This window comes from Saccopteryx leptura, chromosome 3 (assembly GCF_036850995.1).
Source record: "Saccopteryx leptura isolate mSacLep1 chromosome 3, mSacLep1_pri_phased_curated, whole genome shotgun sequence".
Taxonomy (NCBI): Eukaryota; Metazoa; Chordata; class Mammalia; order Chiroptera; family Emballonuridae; genus Saccopteryx; species Saccopteryx leptura.
In genome coordinates this window covers 143,434,832-143,441,018 of record NC_089505.1, presented here as the reverse complement: position 1 = coordinate 143,441,018, position 6,187 = coordinate 143,434,832, and the positions used below count along the sequence as shown (strand labels likewise).

The window sequence follows — 6,187 nt, the reverse complement described above, 5'->3', positions numbered from 1 at the left end:
TACTTTAATTTGTTATTATGCTTTGAGAAAAAATAATCTGATCAAATATCTAGGAAATTTCTTCCTTAGGACGCTGGAAAATATTAGAAAATCAAGCTGAAATTCATACATACACAAATACAGTGTATCTTCTAGCAACTCTGTGTCTCATTTCTTAATAGCAGAAAATCTATATTACTCATCTTCATATCTTCTGTGCCTAGCACAGCTTTTTTTGTACAAAATAGATCTGGATAAAATAAAACTAACATGGCAGGCTTTTTCAAGAATATTCGAAGTAACAATGCCCACTGAGAGTGCCATTATGATTCATTTTCAGGAATATTGCAATGCCTCAAAATAAATACCTCTTAAATCTAACAATTGCTTGATTGTTGACAAACCAAATCAGTATGCTTATTAATAAGTACAAAACAATCTGTAAGGATCTGAATAGAAGTATTTAAAAAGAAGAGCTTACAGCTTGTCATTTTCCTGTTTTTCTAAGTTACAAAATAATTTCAATTAAAAATAATTTTCTAAAAAATCGATCAAGTCTCTGATTGTGGTACGATAATTTTTACACTTGAGATGTCTCTTGAAATCCAAGAACTTCAGTCCATGTTGCTCAGTGCTTTATATTGAATTTCTATAAGCAACATCAAAACTTTATTTAACAAGTCTTACTGAATGTCTGCTGTGTAATCATTCACTCTCTTTTCTTTCTCCAAAATTCAGTATTTTATAGATCCTAGAGTTAGCAGTCAATATCCTGACAATGACTAAATGGTTAGTTTAGACCATTATAGATATCACACCAGGTTCTATAAAAAATCTGCTTATTTATTTTGTAAGACATAGAAAGAGACATAACATTTTATTTGCATAAGCTGTACTTAACAATTATGTCCTTAACGGTATTGCTATTAAAATCTTCAGGCTTTGTAGATCAATGTCCAATATTTAAAAGTTGAGAAATTTAGAGTGGCTCCAAAGGAGAGAGTAGGTGTCAAAAGTATACAGCAGTGGTCCTAAGGCGAGCCAACCCAGGCTGATTGTGCTGATTATGAAAAGTGTGTTTATACCCACAGGAGGTGTAGGTAGGACTAGAACACACAAAGAAAACGTCATTTTCCAGAATGAAATTTGAAGTCTTCTGTGTTGCCTGCTAACATTCAGGCCCAACCATTTTTATTTTAGTACCTTGTTTTCAGCATACTAAATTTCTCTGTTACATTTAGATATGACTGATATAGATATAACTCTTCCAGGACAGCAAAATATGGAATTCACCGAAACAATTATCTTTTGTCACATTGGTTTTTTTCCCTTTCAGTCTCTGTCTCTCTTTTCCTATAATCATATAGTTACAGAGCTGTTTAAAGATATTTTCTTCCACAAAAATTTTTTTATATGTGATTCTCTGACTTGAAAACAGTAAGTGATGATGACATATACCCAGACTTTGAGTATCTAGCTGGGACTTATGTGTAGTTACTGATTATAAAAATTCAAATGGCTGGTAGATTTATTTCATTTTAATAGCAAATGTTAGATTTAAAAGGTAATTAATCAATATAATCATATCATGAATTCCTCAAGACAAAAGCAGATCTCTCCAGATGCAGCTTACTTCCATAATAAGGATAGTATTTATTTTGACATTTCTTTAGTAGACCTTTTAAAATATATATCTCATGCACTCTTACATAGAAAAAAACATTAGATTTCAAAATTAAACAATAAAGCCAATAATAAATATACAGTGACTTAAAGAGTGACTATATATACTTTAATTCTAGAATTACAACATATAATGAGATACATATATCCCCAAACCTCCACACATCAGAGTAAACTTTTCTTTAGATATAGAATTTAGACTTTATTTTTTATATATTTATTTTATTTTTATTTTTTTGACAGAGAGAGAGAGAGTCAAAGAGAAGGATAGGTAGGCACAGACAGACCGACAGGAAAGGAGAGAACTGAGAAGCATCAATTCTTTGTTATAGTCTCCTTAGTTGTTCATTGATTGCGTTCTCATATGTGCTTTGACCGAGGGGCTACAGCAGAGTGAGTGATGCCTTGCTCAAGTCAGCAACCTTGGACTCAAGCCAGAGACATTGGGTTTCAAGCCAGTAACCTTTGGGCTCAAGCCAGCAACCCCTTGCTCAAGATGAGCCTGCACTCAAGCCAGTGACCTCGGGGTTTTGAACTTGGATCCTCCACATCCCAGTCTGATGTTCTATCCACTGTGCCACTGACTGGTCAGGCTAGACTTTATTTTTAAAGCAATGTAAAAATAAAACAACAAAAAGCTAAATAATATAGGCACTATAATTGCTTTATAAAATTTTATAAATTTACTCAAGAATTAATAGACAGTTAAAGAAACAGGACCAAGTGGCCACGAAAGTTTGCAATAGAAATAGGCCCACACGTGACCCAGACATTTGAATAATGAAATAGACATAAAATAATTATTATTGATATATTTATGAAAATAAATCAAATAGTTGAGAGAGTACTGGTCTGTATAAAAAAACTTTATGTGAAAATTATAATAATAGAAATAAAGAACTTGATAGATTTATTATAAAAACAAATTAGACTTGCTGAAGAGAACAATAATAAATTAGATGGCAAAGCAATAGAATTTTTTCAAAATTATTCACACAAAGAATTAAAAATAAAAATACACAAAAGAGTGAAAGGGGCATTGTGAAAATATTTAATATAAATATATTTGTGGAGTCATAGAAGAGGAGCAAAGGGAGTAGGGTAAAAGTAATGTTTGAAAAAATATAATGATTGGAAAATTTTTAAGACTGATTAAAGATATCATAAGTCAGTGTGATCAAGGATTTTTTTACCCTCTCCCCGGCATCGAGGATTTCTATGAACTTAAGAAAAAAATGACAAGAAGACCATTCCAAGGCACATAATAGCAAAATCTACTTTAAAAACAAACAAACAAAGAAACACAATTGCAAACCTTCAAAGTAACCAGAGATAAGGCACATTGCTTTCAAGGCAACATCAGTGAGACTGACAGCTGGCTCTATCAGTGGAAACGATAAAGCCAAAGACAACAAATGGCATGATGAAAGTGCTGAAAAGAAGTGGCTGCCAATCTCAGATTCTACACAGAGCAAAATTATTCCTTAGTAAGTAATGCAAAATAAAACCTTATAGACAAAGATTGGGATGATTTATTGTTAGCAGACACTCACTTTAAAAAATACTTAAAGGTGCTCTTCAGACAGAAAGAAAATTATTTCAGATAGAATCACAGTAATGCAAAAAGGCCTAGAGAGCCCCAGTGATGGTAAATAAGAGAAAACATGGCCAGAAATCTGAGTGCATTAGTCAGGAGCTAGCCAGGAGACAGAAACCAAACCAAGAACAGAAAAAATTAATGTAAAGATTTGTTCGCTAGTCAAAGATAGCTACCTATTAAAAGGAGTAAAAGAAGACTGTAGATCCATTAGTAGCCTGTGCAAACAAATGAAATAACAACTGTTAATCCTAGGGGGAGAAATAATGAGAGACAAAAGAACTGAGGACTCAGAGACCGTCCCTCCCCACTCTCCTACTGTTTCATCCCAAGGTTGAGATTCTGACGTTTTTAAATGAACCACGGGTACAATGGGAGCATGCTACCGCACAGTAGAAAAGAAAAACCTCAAAATGCAGAAGCTGAAACTAGTCTTCAAAAATGACCTGTCATGGCTGGAAAGTATGGCAGGCAGGAGCTGTTTTAAAGGCGAAAGATCTTTAAGATGGGAAACAGTTGGCCCGACAATCTAAGAAGAGCTGCTGTACCTACAGCCCATCAGAGGTTCTCAGGAGCAGCCATGAGGTAAAGGAAAATGGATTCAGCCCGGGCTACCAAAACAAGCACAACTGAAGCTCATGGAAATGGCCACTGGGCGAAGAGAGCAAGGCCTGGATGTGCAGTTGAAATTGTTCTGTGAAATCTGCAGGGCACCTGAGCTAAATAAAAACATGGAGAACCTTTACCCAGAAGGAAGGTGCTTTCAGTTGTCACTACTGTATCCTCTATTGACAAATTCTAATATTGCTCCAGATGCCAAAGAGAAATATTAGAGGGTGTAGCTGAAGTGTCACAAAGCAGAAAGAAGAAGGTTGGGTTCTGAGCTGAGAATAATAACTTGATGTTGGTTCACTGATAACATGTTTTTTGTGATTATAATACATATAATTACAATGCATGTGAATAATAACATAAAAGAATTTAGGTGAAAGAGCTATTTTTCTAAGGTCTTTAGCATATCTACAAAATGGAAAATGTACTAATTTCAGAATGTATCAAGTCAAGAATATTTGTTGGTATCTCTAAACAACCTACTAGAAGAAGAATAAAAGACAGTGTGACTAACAAGATCAATAGGGAAGCAAACAGAATAATGAAACATGCTGTACACACCAGATAGAATATAAGAAAAAGAACAGAAAAAAAGAGGTAAAAAGGTAAAACAAAGAGCAAAAAATAATATGGCAGATCAAAATCCAAATAAATTAATATTTACATTATAAGCATAAGCTAAATGCCCAATTAAAAAAATATTTTAAAACTGGAATGAAAAATATAAAAGCAGATTAAGATTAAAAGTAACATGATAGAAAATTTATACTGTGAAAACTGTGACTAAAAGAAAGCCTGGGGAAACAATATTAATAGGTCACTTGGACTTGGAGTCACAAAGTATTAGGGACAAAAGAGACTCTTCACAATAATAAAAGCATTAATTCAACAGAAACATAATATTCCATAATTTGTGGAATTATTATAATGTAATTAATAACATGGATCCAAAAACAGTCATAGCAAATTCTGGCAGAATTGTAGAAGAAATTGGAAAAACCAAAATTCAGTTAAGAATAGAAAATTTAAATATCATGACTACCAAAATGCTTTAATTCACATGTTTAAAGCACAGCATTAACAAGGGCAGAAAATATTTTATGTTCAAGTACACATGAAACATTCGCCAAAATTAATTATTTATCATGCCTAGCAAGTCTCATCATAATTTAGAGGCTGTGCTGACCATGAAGCACTCGGTTGAAGCCAGTACTTAATACAGTAGTCCCTCTTTATTTTCCAGAGATACATTCCAAGACCCCTAGTGGAAGCCTGAATCATGCATAGCAGCATAGCATCCAAATTCCACATTGCTATTTATCTTTTTCTTGTCACTTAAATGAGGCACTATGCTGCCTCTCTCTAGCATATCCCAAATGCCAACATCATCCTTGTACTTTAGGAACAGTATGAAGTAATATAAGGGTTATTTGAACCCCAGCACTGACAGGGCTACTAAGTGACACAGGAAAGTAGTGGTGTACAGTGTAGAGACACTAGACCAGGGGTGATTCACCTCTCAGGTGGGATGGGGCAGAACAGTGTGAGACTTCGACATGCTATTCAGAATGGCAGGCGATTTACAACTTATGAATTATTTTTGAAACTTTCCGATTAATACTTTTGGACCCTGGTTGACCATAGGTAACTGAAACTATAGAAAGTGAAATTGTGCGTGGGGAGGAAATAAAAAGGAAGCTAGAAAACTGCCAAATGCTTTGAAATCATGCCTTATACTTGTAAATAACTCATGGTGGTTTTTGGGTTTGTTTGTTTTTCCGCTCTCTTTTCCCAAAATGTTCAGATCAGTTAAAGCAAACAGAACGGTGACCGTCAAGGAAAACAGTCACTCTGGGTTCCTTTTTTGACTGCAGCAGCTATGTGGAAGCAGCTGCAGCTTTGATAAGGGATACTCATGGGTTATTTTAAAATAAATATTATATTTTTGAATAAATTATATTGAAATGCTACTCATCAAAGCATGTGGGGAACAGTTAAAGCGATATGTTTTGCTATGAATCCATAAATTTAAAAATAAACACTAAAAATTAATAATTACAATAATCTATTTCAAAAAAACTATGGAAAAAAATAATAATGACAATACAAATAGAAGTTAATGAAATAAAAAACCCTACATATTCATTTTACAACAAAGGTGACACAGCAGTGCAGTGGGGAAAAATGGTCTTCAAATAGCTGATGCTGTGTTGATTGGTGTAATTATATGAAAATACATGCATTTTAACTTTAATTCACACATACAAATATAGTTTTTAGATGGTTTGCAGATCTAAATATGAAATTAAAAGAATA

The 6,187-nt window shown here is 33.6% G+C and overlaps 1 non-coding gene across 1 annotated transcript; it reads right to left on the bottom strand.

Moving 5' to 3' along the window:
* Positions 1-5,650: 5,650 nt before the first annotated feature.
* Positions 5,651-5,785, bottom strand: LOC136401514 (small nucleolar RNA SNORA16B/SNORA16A family). Its single transcript, XR_010750547.1, has one exon. It is a non-coding gene; the product is annotated as a small nucleolar RNA SNORA16B/SNORA16A family (small nucleolar RNA).
* Positions 5,786-6,187: the final 402 nt, after the last annotated feature.